This window comes from Rattus norvegicus, chromosome 3 (genome assembly GCF_021556685.1).
Source record: "Rattus norvegicus strain SHRSP/BbbUtx chromosome 3, alternate assembly SHRSP_T2T, whole genome shotgun sequence".
Taxonomy (NCBI): Eukaryota; Metazoa; Chordata; class Mammalia; order Rodentia; family Muridae; genus Rattus; species Rattus norvegicus.
In genome coordinates, this window is record NC_141536.1 from 56,183,228 (window position 1) to 56,195,581 (window position 12,354).

General features: G+C 46.1%; 1 protein-coding gene and 1 non-coding gene across 15 annotated transcripts in view; one reads left to right on the forward strand and one right to left on the reverse strand.

Moving 5' to 3' along the window:
- Positions 1-12,354, forward strand: part of Rapgef4 (Rap guanine nucleotide exchange factor 4) — a 292,481-nt gene that overhangs the window by 152,319 nt on the left and 127,808 nt on the right.
- LOC120102014 (small nucleolar RNA SNORA42/SNORA80 family) lies at positions 2,388-2,521 on the reverse strand. The gene has a single exon (XR_015685114.1). It is a non-coding gene; the product is annotated as a small nucleolar RNA SNORA42/SNORA80 family (small nucleolar RNA).

Sequence of the window (12,354 nt, forward strand, 5' to 3'; positions counted from 1 at the left end):
TGGCCCCACCTACAATGGACTGGGCCCTCCCAAATCTATCACTAATTTAACAAATGCTCTTGCCTTTAGCCTACTCTTCCAGAAGGACTTTCTCAGTTGAGGTTCCCTCTTTTCAGATAACTATAGTTCATGTCAAGTAGTAGCCAGCACATCCCTCACATACTAGGTAGAAACTTTTATCAAACCCATCATCAAAGCCTACGAGAAGGGGAGAGGGCCCCTCCTCTCTTTACTGCTCATGTACTTGTAAAAGACCCCCAAGGCCCGATTGCACAGTGGTGGGAACTTATAATGAGTGTGAAAGGACACATGCCTGTGCTTAGTCCCTCTTGTGCATTGAGTGGTAGAGGTGGATGTTGGTGGGAGTCAGAGGGCTCAGTTGAGGGTATTACTGGACATCAGTTGAGAACCCCACCTTTTCCCCTGGTACCCCGTCCTTGCAAAACACTTGTAAGTCCTTAGGTGCTCCTTCCTGTATCAGATCAACATGTGACGTGGCCGCCGTCTTAGCTGCTGGTGGGATGGACAGTTCTGGAGCACGTTAGCATCCTGTCACAATGATTCGAAGCCTTTGTGTGCCTGCTCTTTCCTAAACCACAAGAGATTCTCCAGCCTAAACTCAAGATAATTGGGGCATTTGTGGGTAAAGGGGAGCTAGCTAGTGTGGACCCTGATAATGGAAGGTGAGAGTCTGCAGACAAGTCGTCTGGATCCCTGCGCTTTGGAGGCACACTTCCGGGATGCATTAGTTAAGGGTCCCTAGTGGACCAGCTCACTGACAGTCTCTCCATTCCTTTTCTGCCTTCCCCTTCACCTTCATGACTGCTTCCTGGTGGTCACTTAGGTTCAATTGTAAGGTCAGACAATTACTTAAGAGGTGCCCATAAAATGAATTAACGTACTGCTTATATATCATTTCTTCTGTAGATCTTGAGCTAACCGTGGCATTTATGGAGGGGCACCCACAGGTCTTTTAACTTTGACCTGGTAACTAGAAAAGGAAATCAGAAATTCAGGAATGCTCATTCTGTTGGAAATTTCACATATATTTATGATATCGTATAATATATTGATTTATGCAGTAAATTTTATGGAGGCTGCCCCTTTTTCACCATATTATAGTCTGGTTTGAGAGAGAGAGAGAGAGAGAGAGAGAGAGAGAGAGAGAGAGAGAGAGAGAGAGAGAGAGAGAAAGAGAATATAGTGTGGCTCATATCTAAAAGTGTACTGTGTACAAGAGAGAGGTGATACAGAAATCTGCCCAGACAACAGTGAGGGCCCAGTGTAAGTGTGTCATTTCTGGTCCATCTGGTCCATGTGATAAAGTGGGGAGGCTGGGCACCTGCAGGTCAAAGGAAGACATTACCAGGAAGGGAAACTTGAGCAAAGACAGGGAGAGGTGAAATGAGTCAGGCCTTGGGGAGAGCTGCAGGCAGTGGGATAGTGCTGAAGAAGGTGTCGAATCCCAGGGTGGGACTGTGCACTCCATGTTCTATGCGATAGACAATGAAGAGAGACAGAGCACAGAAATGCCACATAGAAACCGCTGACCTCTGCAGATCTGATGGCTGCTGCACTCCATCACCGGTGTGCACAAGGATTGATACTCAGGATTCTCGGCTCTTCTTCTTCATAAAACATTATAACGACTTTACTTATATATATTTTACATTAGTCTTTTTGATTTAGTGAGGACCTTGGGGGGCATAGAGTATTAGCCATGGTCATATTGGCAACGGATTGATTCAGAGAAATATGAAGAGTTTCAGGAATGCCAAAAGTTCGGAAGTATGCAGCCCCTTGTGAAAACACAATTCATTGATACCAAGGATGGGCATTGTAGACGGTCTCCTCTCCTGCTCTAGGCATCTATGAGCAGCTTGCTCCCACTCTCCAATGCACCTCCAGGGGCAGGCTTGGGGATAGCTCAGTGGTAGAGTGCTTGTCTAACATGCCCAAAGCCATCGTGTTGTAAACACAAGCAAATTCATTCTAAAGTTGGCCCCACTCACTGGCACACTGGTATTTATGTTGTCACAGCGTGAGCCTTCAGGTGCAAGCCAGTACACAATTCTTCCCAGACCCTTTGTAAAGACACTACTAGGACAGTTCTTTTAAAGTGCATCACTCTGCATCAATGGTTCTCAACCTGGGGCTCACAATCCCTTTGGGACTCTAAGGACCCTTTCACAGAGGTCTCCTCAGACCACAATTACTCACATGATTCCTGACAGCAGCAAAATTATAGTTATGAAGAAACAACAAAAATAATTTTATGACTGGGGGGTTCACCACAACATGAGGGACTGTATTAAAGGGTCACAGCATTAGGAAGGCTGAGAAACACTGCCCTGCATGAAGACTTCCTTTGCATTTTTTTCCCTTGTTACTGTGTGAACCACTTCAGTGCCAGCAGCCTACAGACAGAGGCCAGGCCATGGTTCAGGGCCACAGGTTGCTCTAGCATGGGATACTATGAGAGGCCCAGGGGAACGGGCCTGCCATAAATCCAAACCCATGCACTTCCTTTCCCTTCTTGGGCTGAAAGACATACAAAGTCAGAGCAGCCTACTCTGCATGTGTCCTCATACATGGTGAGTAAGACCCGCCAGTCATCAGAGTTTACCTTTAGAATAGTTGATTGTACGGCATGGAGGTGGGGGCTGGGCGATGAGCGTACAGCGTGCAATATGGTTGGTCTACAGTCTTAGGATGATCTATTGCCGTGGACCAGCATATTTCCCTTTCCTTTTCGCTCACTTCCTATCTGGTGTAGAGTGGCCTACAGAGAATATTCAAGGTCAGTGGCCCTCCTAGACAGCTCTGTCTGTTCAGAGGCTTTCCCAAAGCCATCTTAATGGGTGCTCGCTTGTGCAGAGACACCTCACAATAGTCCCTCATTGGCCCAAGATTCTGGGCTCTTGGCACTGAAGCCCTATTGATTTCCTATGAGAACTCTGGATCTGATTTCTGTTTTATTACAAAGTGGACAATAGAAAGCCAGGGTTAATCTTTCTAAAACTTACAATTCTAAGTCTTTTCTATCTTTTCTTCTCTTTTCGCTCTGGGGCAAAGAATTTGGTGGAAGAGAGTAGCAGAGCTATTGGGGTTTCTTGTTTGTTTGTTTTTTATGAACATGTATTTTGGGAACAAGTATAAGCGACTCTGTAAAAGAGAAAAAAGAATGTTCCAATCATGTACTGTCGTCAATAGACAGCTCGGGTGAGGAGCTCGTGAGAAAACTGCTCTGTGACTGTGGAGAATGTCCCTTTGCCTCCGAGATGGTCCTTTGCTCCTGGGGTGTTTCAGACTCATGAGGAGGGTCTCTGTGTCCTGCTGTCGGTGTCTCGTTCAAGATCACACCAGTCTTTTGAAATGTTCACACTAGCACAAGCCCCTGCACACACACCGTTTTGGCTTTTAAAGTGGGCAGTGGGCAGCTGCAGGAGGATGGTTGCCGCACCGGACTTGAGCTGTCTTGAACTCTCTGCACGCTCATTGGCCACTTGGTGCTTTGTACGTTGAGCCTCTTCAAAGAGCCCCAAACAGAAGAGCTGTGTTTGGGTTTTCTTTGGAGAGCTCTTCACAGCTTCTGGTATGCGAGGGACCAGAAGTGGGGAGCAGAGGCTGTTGTGACTTTCTGCCTGTTTTAAATGCTCCCTAGGAAGCATCCTGCAAACGTTCCCCTTTCATGTTTTTTTTTCTTCTTCTTTGTTTTCAATCTTCCCTAGACAGCAGCTGGATTCCGCCTTCAGAACTCTTAATTCCTTGCCCTGTTGTGAGCCATTCTGGTGGGTGGTATTTTTTTTTTTAAACATCTGAGCATGTTCAACTAAAAGTTTGATTTTGTGGAATCTATTATTGGTAATTATTGCTCAAAAGTAGGGCCAGTGCACGTTTCCCAGGAGCCATCTTTCTCTACTTGCTCAGCCTCCTTATGTGAGGATTGAGTGCTTTGTACCAACCCGAAATAAGATGAATATACCATACAAACACGTCAAATGGTACATTTTGTGGCTACTGTCCTAAGATTCCTATTGGCCAACATCATTTAACTTTATGCAGAAACAGTTCTACTCTGACTTGGCTTCCTGAGATGGTCAAACACAGAAGTCCGTGCTGCTGTACTTTATCGACAGAAATCGTTCTGATCCATAAGTGCATTGCCTGAGTCACCGTGATGCTATTGTATTCAAATATCGCCGATGGGGTAATTTATAAGGAAATTAGCTTGGCTCAAAGCTTGGGAGGCTGAGGATTCCAAGATGAATCCAGTGAGGGCCTCTTGCTGCATTACAGAATGGCAGAAGGCATCACATGGGTGAGACAGAGTGAGAAGGGGGCAGAGCTTGCCTTTAAAACAAGTCCACTCTGGCTACTACCACAGGTCCACTCACACATCGCCCCCAGAGTCCTCCCCATGAATGCCCTGCGGAAGGTGCGTCTGTCTCATAGGATTTTGCAGGACACACTCAGTCCATTACAGGCATTTGGAAATACACATCTAAGTTTTGTATACAAGAAGGATGGAATTTGGGGAAAGAATGAGTAAAACTAAAAGTCCACCAACACCTGTTGCTAGACTTTTCTTCAGAGCCGTTTCCAAATTTGCCTTGTTCAGATCATGACTTTTCAGCATGAGCTGCATTATCACAACTTTGCGTCTGCACCTTCTAATAAGATTCCTCCTCCCCCCACTGTCTTGCCATCCACACATTACAGCTTTAAGTTCAGAAAAGACAGTGACCGTGGAGGCTTGGGATGTCACACAGCGACATCGGTTCTTTACCATGTTCTCTAAGAATCAAAGTTCGTATTTGTATTCACATGTATATGCACACGTGTCGGAGTGAGTGTAAGCCGTGTGAATGCAGGTGCCCTGGGGGCGGTGGCAGGGGGTCCCCTGGAGCTGAAGCCCCAGGCAGATGTGAGGAACTGAGATGGTATCTATCCTCTGGAAGAACAAGCCACAGAGTCAACTCTCCAGCCGCCAAACCAAAGTCCTGACTGCGGAAAAACAACTCCACTCTTCCGCTACGCTCCGGGAACTACTGCTCACACAGGATTTTACTGACAAGAAGACGGCCGAGCCGGGAGATTGTTAACCTTCCTTTCAGGTCTTTCATTTGAATTGTTCTTATTGTGATGGACAGAGTGAAATTACCCAGAGGATGAGGAAACAAATAGTTTAAGATTTACAAGGAAAGTTATCTTAATCAGGTTTTTATCTTTTTTTTAAAGATAACATAATTTTGGGGATACATCATTATGACACACTGAATTATAATCTACAAATTAGAATATAATTGTGCAATTTGTGTTTAATTCTATCACTCATATTTTATATTAGGCGGGCTTCTTTGCAGGCTTACGGTACTGTGGGTTTTTCATAAACAGCTATTTAAAGCCATTCACATGATCAAAATAATATTTATACATATTCAGGAAATGATCGTTCTAAGGATTGTGTAGAGTAGAAAACTGTACTGTTTTGTGGGCTTGCACTGCCCTGCTCCCATAAAAAAAATGGAAGTTTTAGTTAAGTTCTATAAATGGATGTTGTGAAAATTTGTTTCTTTTAGAACACTCCTACAGTTGAAAGACTAATTTAAATTAGGAGGGCACACTGGGCTTGGAAGAGGGCATTGTGGGAACCCAAAGCATAATTTCCCCCTAAACAAAGACGAGCTTGTTGGAGCACATGCTTTATTGCCTGGAAATTCTATATATATGCAAAGTCGCTCGTCAACTCGCTGTTGGATTTTTGTGTGCTTCGTTTCTTCTTTTGTTTGGGAAAAAAAAAATCAAATGCTGGAAATAGTCTGCATTGCTCTGCATGCTATAGGCACAGAGGAACCTACACACACCAGTTCCTGTGCCAGGCGGCATCCCTCCCACAGCAGCTCAGGGCTGGCCCCACAGGTAAAATCAGCTTCATCAGAGCCCATCTAGGGCTTCTGGAACCCGGTGCTCCTCATCTTTTTCTATCCCTCCCTCTGACAGAAATGAGGCCATACTGGGCAAGTTACGTTCATGTCCTGAAGTCCACGCGGTGTCTTCTCTACTTTGCGTTGAGCTATGATTTATATACAATACGGTCCGCCCACCTACAGCGCACAGTTTGATAGTTTTTAAACTAGAGTACGCTGTGTGACTGTCAACCAACACGAGTTTTAGCACAAAGTGACACCTTGTACCTGAGCTAGTGTTCTCCAGAAATCTAGATCTGGGTGAACTCAGTAAAATGAAGGTACCTGTCATTCGGGATGTCTCCAAGTGGGAGATCTGGTCTTTGGAACTGTCACTCAGCCAACACTTTGGCCTCTTGGTATGACAACCCAGTTCACCCCTCAGTACATGCACAGCGTCTTACAGTTTGCCAAGGAGTGTCTCACAGGCTCCAAATGGGAAACCTGGATGATAATGTAACCAGGTCTAGTGTGACAGATCCCCAGGTCTCTGGAGGAAGAGGGCCAGTGCAGCTTGACACCGTTACCCTCGTAATGGCTGCCACCTGCACATCGATGAATGGGGTCTTGCCTGTATTAGGGACAGCAAGAGATTCAACAGGTAGAAGCGAGACTGAGCTAAGAGGACAGAAGTAGGTACTGGGCAGATTGGGAGTCCTAAACATCAGGACGGAAGATTCTCAAAGTAGGAGCCAAAACCTGAAAGGAAGGGGAGCCCAGCAAACATCCAGATGGGAAAGAAGCCAAACCGAAGTCAACCAAAGCTGGATCGGTGCTGCCAAGAGAGCCAGGAAGAATTTGGTGTGGCTGCTGAGCCCTATACCGTGTGAAGGAATCTCATTGACTCCCACAGCTGACGCCTTGCAGTCAGTTAAACCCCGCCCCCTCATTGCTTCAAGCCCACCCTCTCCTCACCCTGTGGGCCCATTTGGATAGGCTACAGTGGTGAGCATTTTCCTGCATATATGAACTCCTGCTTATGGCCTTAGCTGAACTAGGAAGGCCTTTAGGCAGCCACCCCAGTGTCTGGGGTTACAGACAGGCCAGACCAGCTGACTTTGATTAGTGCAGAGGACAAGCTGGAATGCCATCATTTAAGGGACTGTGGGTGGGCAGAGAAAACCTAGGCCAGACTCTGAGGCCCTGGAGTACAGTGTCAGACTTCTTTACAAGGCTCTCACCTCGTGGGCTGCCCCCACCCAAGTGATTATCAGCTCCTGGCACATTCACTGATTAGAGAAGCTGTTTTGTCCAGGGTAAATTGTGTGTCATGGTGGGAAAGACACAGAGAGTGGTTACTTTCCTGGCAAACCTTCTAAGAAATGGTTAATAAGGTCATGCTCTACTACCTAAAGGTTTGTCCTCTAAAGATTGTACCACAGTTTTCCCTGCAGATTTACATGTCACTTCATTCAATTGATTATATGATAAAACAGTGTATCTACTAATTTGGGCAAATTTTAACATTGTTTTTAAAATGGGAGGACTTTTGTTTAAAGTCGCTATAAAATCAAGAATGCCTATTTTCTTGGTAATATGGAGAATGCCCGTTTTGAGAGAGATGCATGAGCCTGGTACCTCTGGATCAGACTATCCTGATTTGTGTTGGCTGCTGGAAAGGTCAGACATCTTCTAGTGCTATGATTTATAGGGAGGCTCAGTGTCTGCTTTCTGACTGGAAAATTAACATTTGAAGTTAGGTTTCTAAATTGCATCAACAAGCTGCTTTTGCGTGTGATCGAGGAGTATCTGCGTAAGACAGACCCTTTTCAGCCTCTTCCCACAGGACATTGGATATAGGGGTCCCCTGGACCTTAATGTAGAGCAAGGTGAAGAATTCAAGGAAGCCAAAATGTGCTTCCCAGAAAACGGAGTTATAGACGTAAGACTGACCTCGGAAGGCAGTGACCAGAGATCAAAATGACAGTGCCAAAAGAGGTCAGCCAACTCAGATTCCGTTTAGGACAGATGGCCAAGGGTGACCCTGGAACACTAGGTGAGACCTGAAGAAGACAGTTAAGGGGGAAGAACAAAAACCGCTTGGGAGACTGAGGAGGAGGGATCGCTGATTAAGCCTATCTTGGGCTATAAAGTAGGCACAAGGTGAGCGTGAGCGACTTACCCAAAACACAAGGTTAAAATAGGCAGGGAAATAAAACCACAAGTTGGGTCTGTGAAAAAATATAAACACCAATCAACTCCTACCCAATTTCAACGAGCTGGGTTGCTCTAAATACAAATATTAAACATACCCCAACGTGGCCTGTCATTTATCCTAAATGCCAACGATTGAAGTTTTCATTTAAACCAAATTTAAATAAAGTTCATTTTTCCTTCTGACAGTATTTTTTCTTTATACATGTTACATGAAAACCTTTTACCCAGTTTCCCAGGACTCCGATGACAGCCTGTGGTTACAGCACACTGCCAAGGAGATGACGCAGTCAGGGGAAGGGGATTGGGGGAGATATGCATGCATATGGGTTTGTGTTGGAATGAAAATTTTACATGGCTATGCTTTTATTGAGACTAAAACGGAAGTTATGCATGGGTTCTCCATAATTTAACTTTTACCTATGAATGTATTTTAGCTCTGCTCTCTCTCTCTTTTTCCCTCTATACTTCCTTTTAACCCACAAATAAGTATTCATAAATAAGTATTCAACTTTAAAATAATATCACTGGGAGGGGGGAGGTGCTTGTGACACAGCGCATGTGGAGAGTTCAGAGGTCAACGCCCTGGAGTCGATTCTCTCCTATGACCTTCACATTGGTTCCGTGGACCTAACTCAGGTCACCAGGCCTGCTGGCAAGTACCCCTTCCTGCTGAGTCATTTCACCTGACATCTGTGGAGATTGGACAAATTAGGTCTAGGTTCTGTTTTCTTCTGCAGTCACCGATCATCATGCTTCCCCTGTCCCTGCCTGAAAGCAGGGAGCTCATTCATGAAGAGCAAACACTGTAGAGATCACATGATCCAAATCCAGATCACTAGCTTCGTGATGGCAGATCTTCATGCACTGGGCTGCCTTTTAGTTGACAAGCTTAAAATGAAGCCTTTGACAGAAGTCAAGTAAAAATGAAGCCTTTGACAGAAGCCTTTGTCCAGGAAACACATGATGTAGAGGAAATGGGAACTATGTTTATTTTGTGTCAGAGCCATGAGAACCCTCAGTTGTCTGACTCAGGCCCTCTATCCCCATGAGGTGTGCCATAGTAGAGCATTTGCTCGACTCCAGGTACACAATGAGGGCAAATATAGCAGGGTCTCTCTCTCTCTGTTAGCTTGTAATGGGGCAGACAAGGGAGCTGAGGCAAAAGAGTAGAGCATCGGGGACAACCACATCAAGGAAGCACGTTCAGACGAGACACTGAGAAGGCCTGCTGTGGAGGCACAGACAACAGGAGGCCCAGTGTGTTGGCTTCTAAAGAGTCCAGTGTGCTTAGAAAGGAGTGAGCAGGGGGAGGCTATGGGAGCTGCAGATGGAGGGACAGGCAGACAGGGCTGGGGACAAGGTTTCCCATGGCTCATTGGCACCAACAGAGATGTGTAAAGCCGCAACTAGAGGTCACAAGCACCTGGCTCCTAAAGCCATGTCCTTGAGATTCCCTCAGTCATACCCCACCCCTCTGAACACAAGACATCATAGTGTTCTCTACCGTACTGTTTACAGCGGGCTAAAACCTCACTCCCATTATTGGTCCTAAAACATTGACCAATGTTGAGTGCAGCAGAGCCTATATGACCTGTTACTGAGCTTTAGAGGGACACTAGACAGTCCAGACTCGGGGTAGCCAATAAGAACACAAGCTGCTGACAGAATAGGCAGACAACTCAGAGCAGAGTGAGGACAAAAGCTAAGATCTGTTCAAAGCATTTAAGCCTCTCCACATCCCACAATTCTCACAATACACGGGCCTCTCAAGCCTGCCCCAATTCCATAGAGATATACAATAAATATTTGTTGTTTTAGCTTGACAAAGCTATCTCATTGTTCGCTGGAAGTTTTAGCAAATAATAAAACCAGTGGAGACAAGTGAACCAAGTCAGCCTAACCAGCAGATGGGAGGAAGGTTGGACCCACGTGGAAAGTGGAAGTGTTTAACAGAAAGGGATGATGGGAGCTGAGGGACCATCATTCTGGGAGGTTGAGGGGCCAACAGTCAATGTCTTTGTCTGGTGCCGTGTGGGTATGAATAGTGAACCAGTCATTCTGTGTGGATGCCGTGTGTCCACTGGTCCTCACAGGGCAGGATGGGAGCTGAGGAGGAAGGAAGATGAACGTTTCTAGAGAAAGTGAACTGAGAAATGCCTAGCGCCTGTCCCCCGCAGTGAGAGATTCAGTATCTCTGAGCTAGCGAGGTCTTCTTGATCTTGAACCCAGTCTCCTCTCTGTGCTCAGCTCCCTTCTTGCTGTCTGCCCTCTGTGTACAGCCAGAAAGCAAATCCACCCCAGGTGGCTTCCTCTGCAGGGATGGCAGTCCGGTGCTACTACTCTTGGAAAAACGATCCTTCAATGGTCCAGAGTCTGTATTATGAATACAGAAACAGATTTACTTTGGAATTTACATTTCCGTGGTTTGTATTGTTGATATTACTGTTGATTTTTATAAGAATTAGGGATGGGAGAGATGTCTCAGTTGGTAAGAGCACTGACTGCTCTTGCAGAAGACTGATGTGTGGTGGCTCATAAATATCTGTCTGTCTGTCTATCCCTCCATCCATCCACCCACCCACCCACCCACCCACCCATCCACCCATCCACCCATCCACCCATCCACCCATCCATCCATCCATCCACCCATCCATCCATCCACCCACCCACGAACCCATCCACCCATCCATCCATCATCCATCCATCCATCCATCCATCTATCTATCTATCTATCTATCTATCTATCTATCTATCTATCTATCTTCCAGCCTCCTTTACCAGGCACTCACGCATACACTTACATACATGCAGCCCAAACACTCATATGCATAAAATAAAAATGAATAAGCCTTATTTTATTTTAGTTTATGAATGGGGTTTTATTCCTTAGTTTTAATTTGGAATAGCCACAGGTAAGATCCACAGAAAAGATCCTACTTCTGAAGGTTTACGTGGTTAAATAAAATATCAGCCAACTGGTTCCCACAACAGAGGAGACAATTCCTAATTTGTTTCATCTTTCACAGCTCGGCTGGGAGCTGGGTTGCAGCGGGTTCAGACCTACTGTGGGCAGAGAGATTGGGATGCACTCACCATGGCAGAGTAAACTTTTGGATGACTTTCAGCCAAATAGCATTGACCTACTGTGTGTGCCTCGCTTCGAGTCCTGCTAACAGAGCCCTCGGTTAATTAGTGACTAATTAACTAATAGCTAATACACTAACCTATGCACTAACTTATGTTACTTGTCCCAGGGAACCCTCGGAAGCCTCTGACCCCAACATTTCAGTCAGCCTAAATATACAGGGGTGTGCTGCATTTCAGCAAGAACTCAGAGGCGTTGCATTGTCCACAGAAAGCAGATGGAGGCTACCTCACCTTTGCTTTTAGGGGTAACTGTCCTCATCTCCCTCTGTCCCCCACACCATACCCCTCTCTCTTTCTTCATTCCTCACAAGTCACCAAAGCCACTTTCATGGCTGTCAGGATGGTCTTCTAAGAGCACTCATACACACACTCTTCTGGCTTCTCTATCTGAATGTTCCCCATAACACTATGACAGTAGCCTGTAGCCTAACCAGGTCCCATGAGGCCTTGCATGCAGAGACCTCACCACCACCCTCTCCTCCTTGCCTTATCCTCTCCCTCTTCCTGCCTGGCCTTGGCTCATTCTCACCCCTCCTCTTCCTGCTCATTGACCCTAATCTCTGACTCATCGTCATTTTCCTGATGTCTAAATCCAAGTCACCCCCACCCCACCCCCTCCCTCATAGCTTCCCCGCCATGGCCTCAGCCTACTCTGCTTCTTTTCCAGTATAGCTGAAACTGTTCATGGGGTCATGGATGAGTAGCTGCCCTTGTGAGGTCACACCAGTTCTTCGAGGACCCCACTGGGCCTCCCTTGTCATGGCCGTGTACGCATCAGTCAGCAAGTACTAACTAAGAGAGTGTGTGTTTATTATCTCTTCCTTCAGTGCTAAAGCGACCCATGTTCTGAGGAGCAAGACTTGGTCGCTGAGTGCTTACAAGCAGTAACACTTCTTTCAGTAGCTAGCACTTGGGGGACCCACCCACACTGGTCAGCATCTTGGGCATCATTGGTATCTCAAGTGGGTTGGTTTAACAGTGACCTCATATGGTCACTCGCGGCTCTCAGCCTCTTAAGAGACTCAGCTTGGAGGCCTTCTTCCATCAGAGCCATCATGAGAGATTGGTTCTGACACCTGGA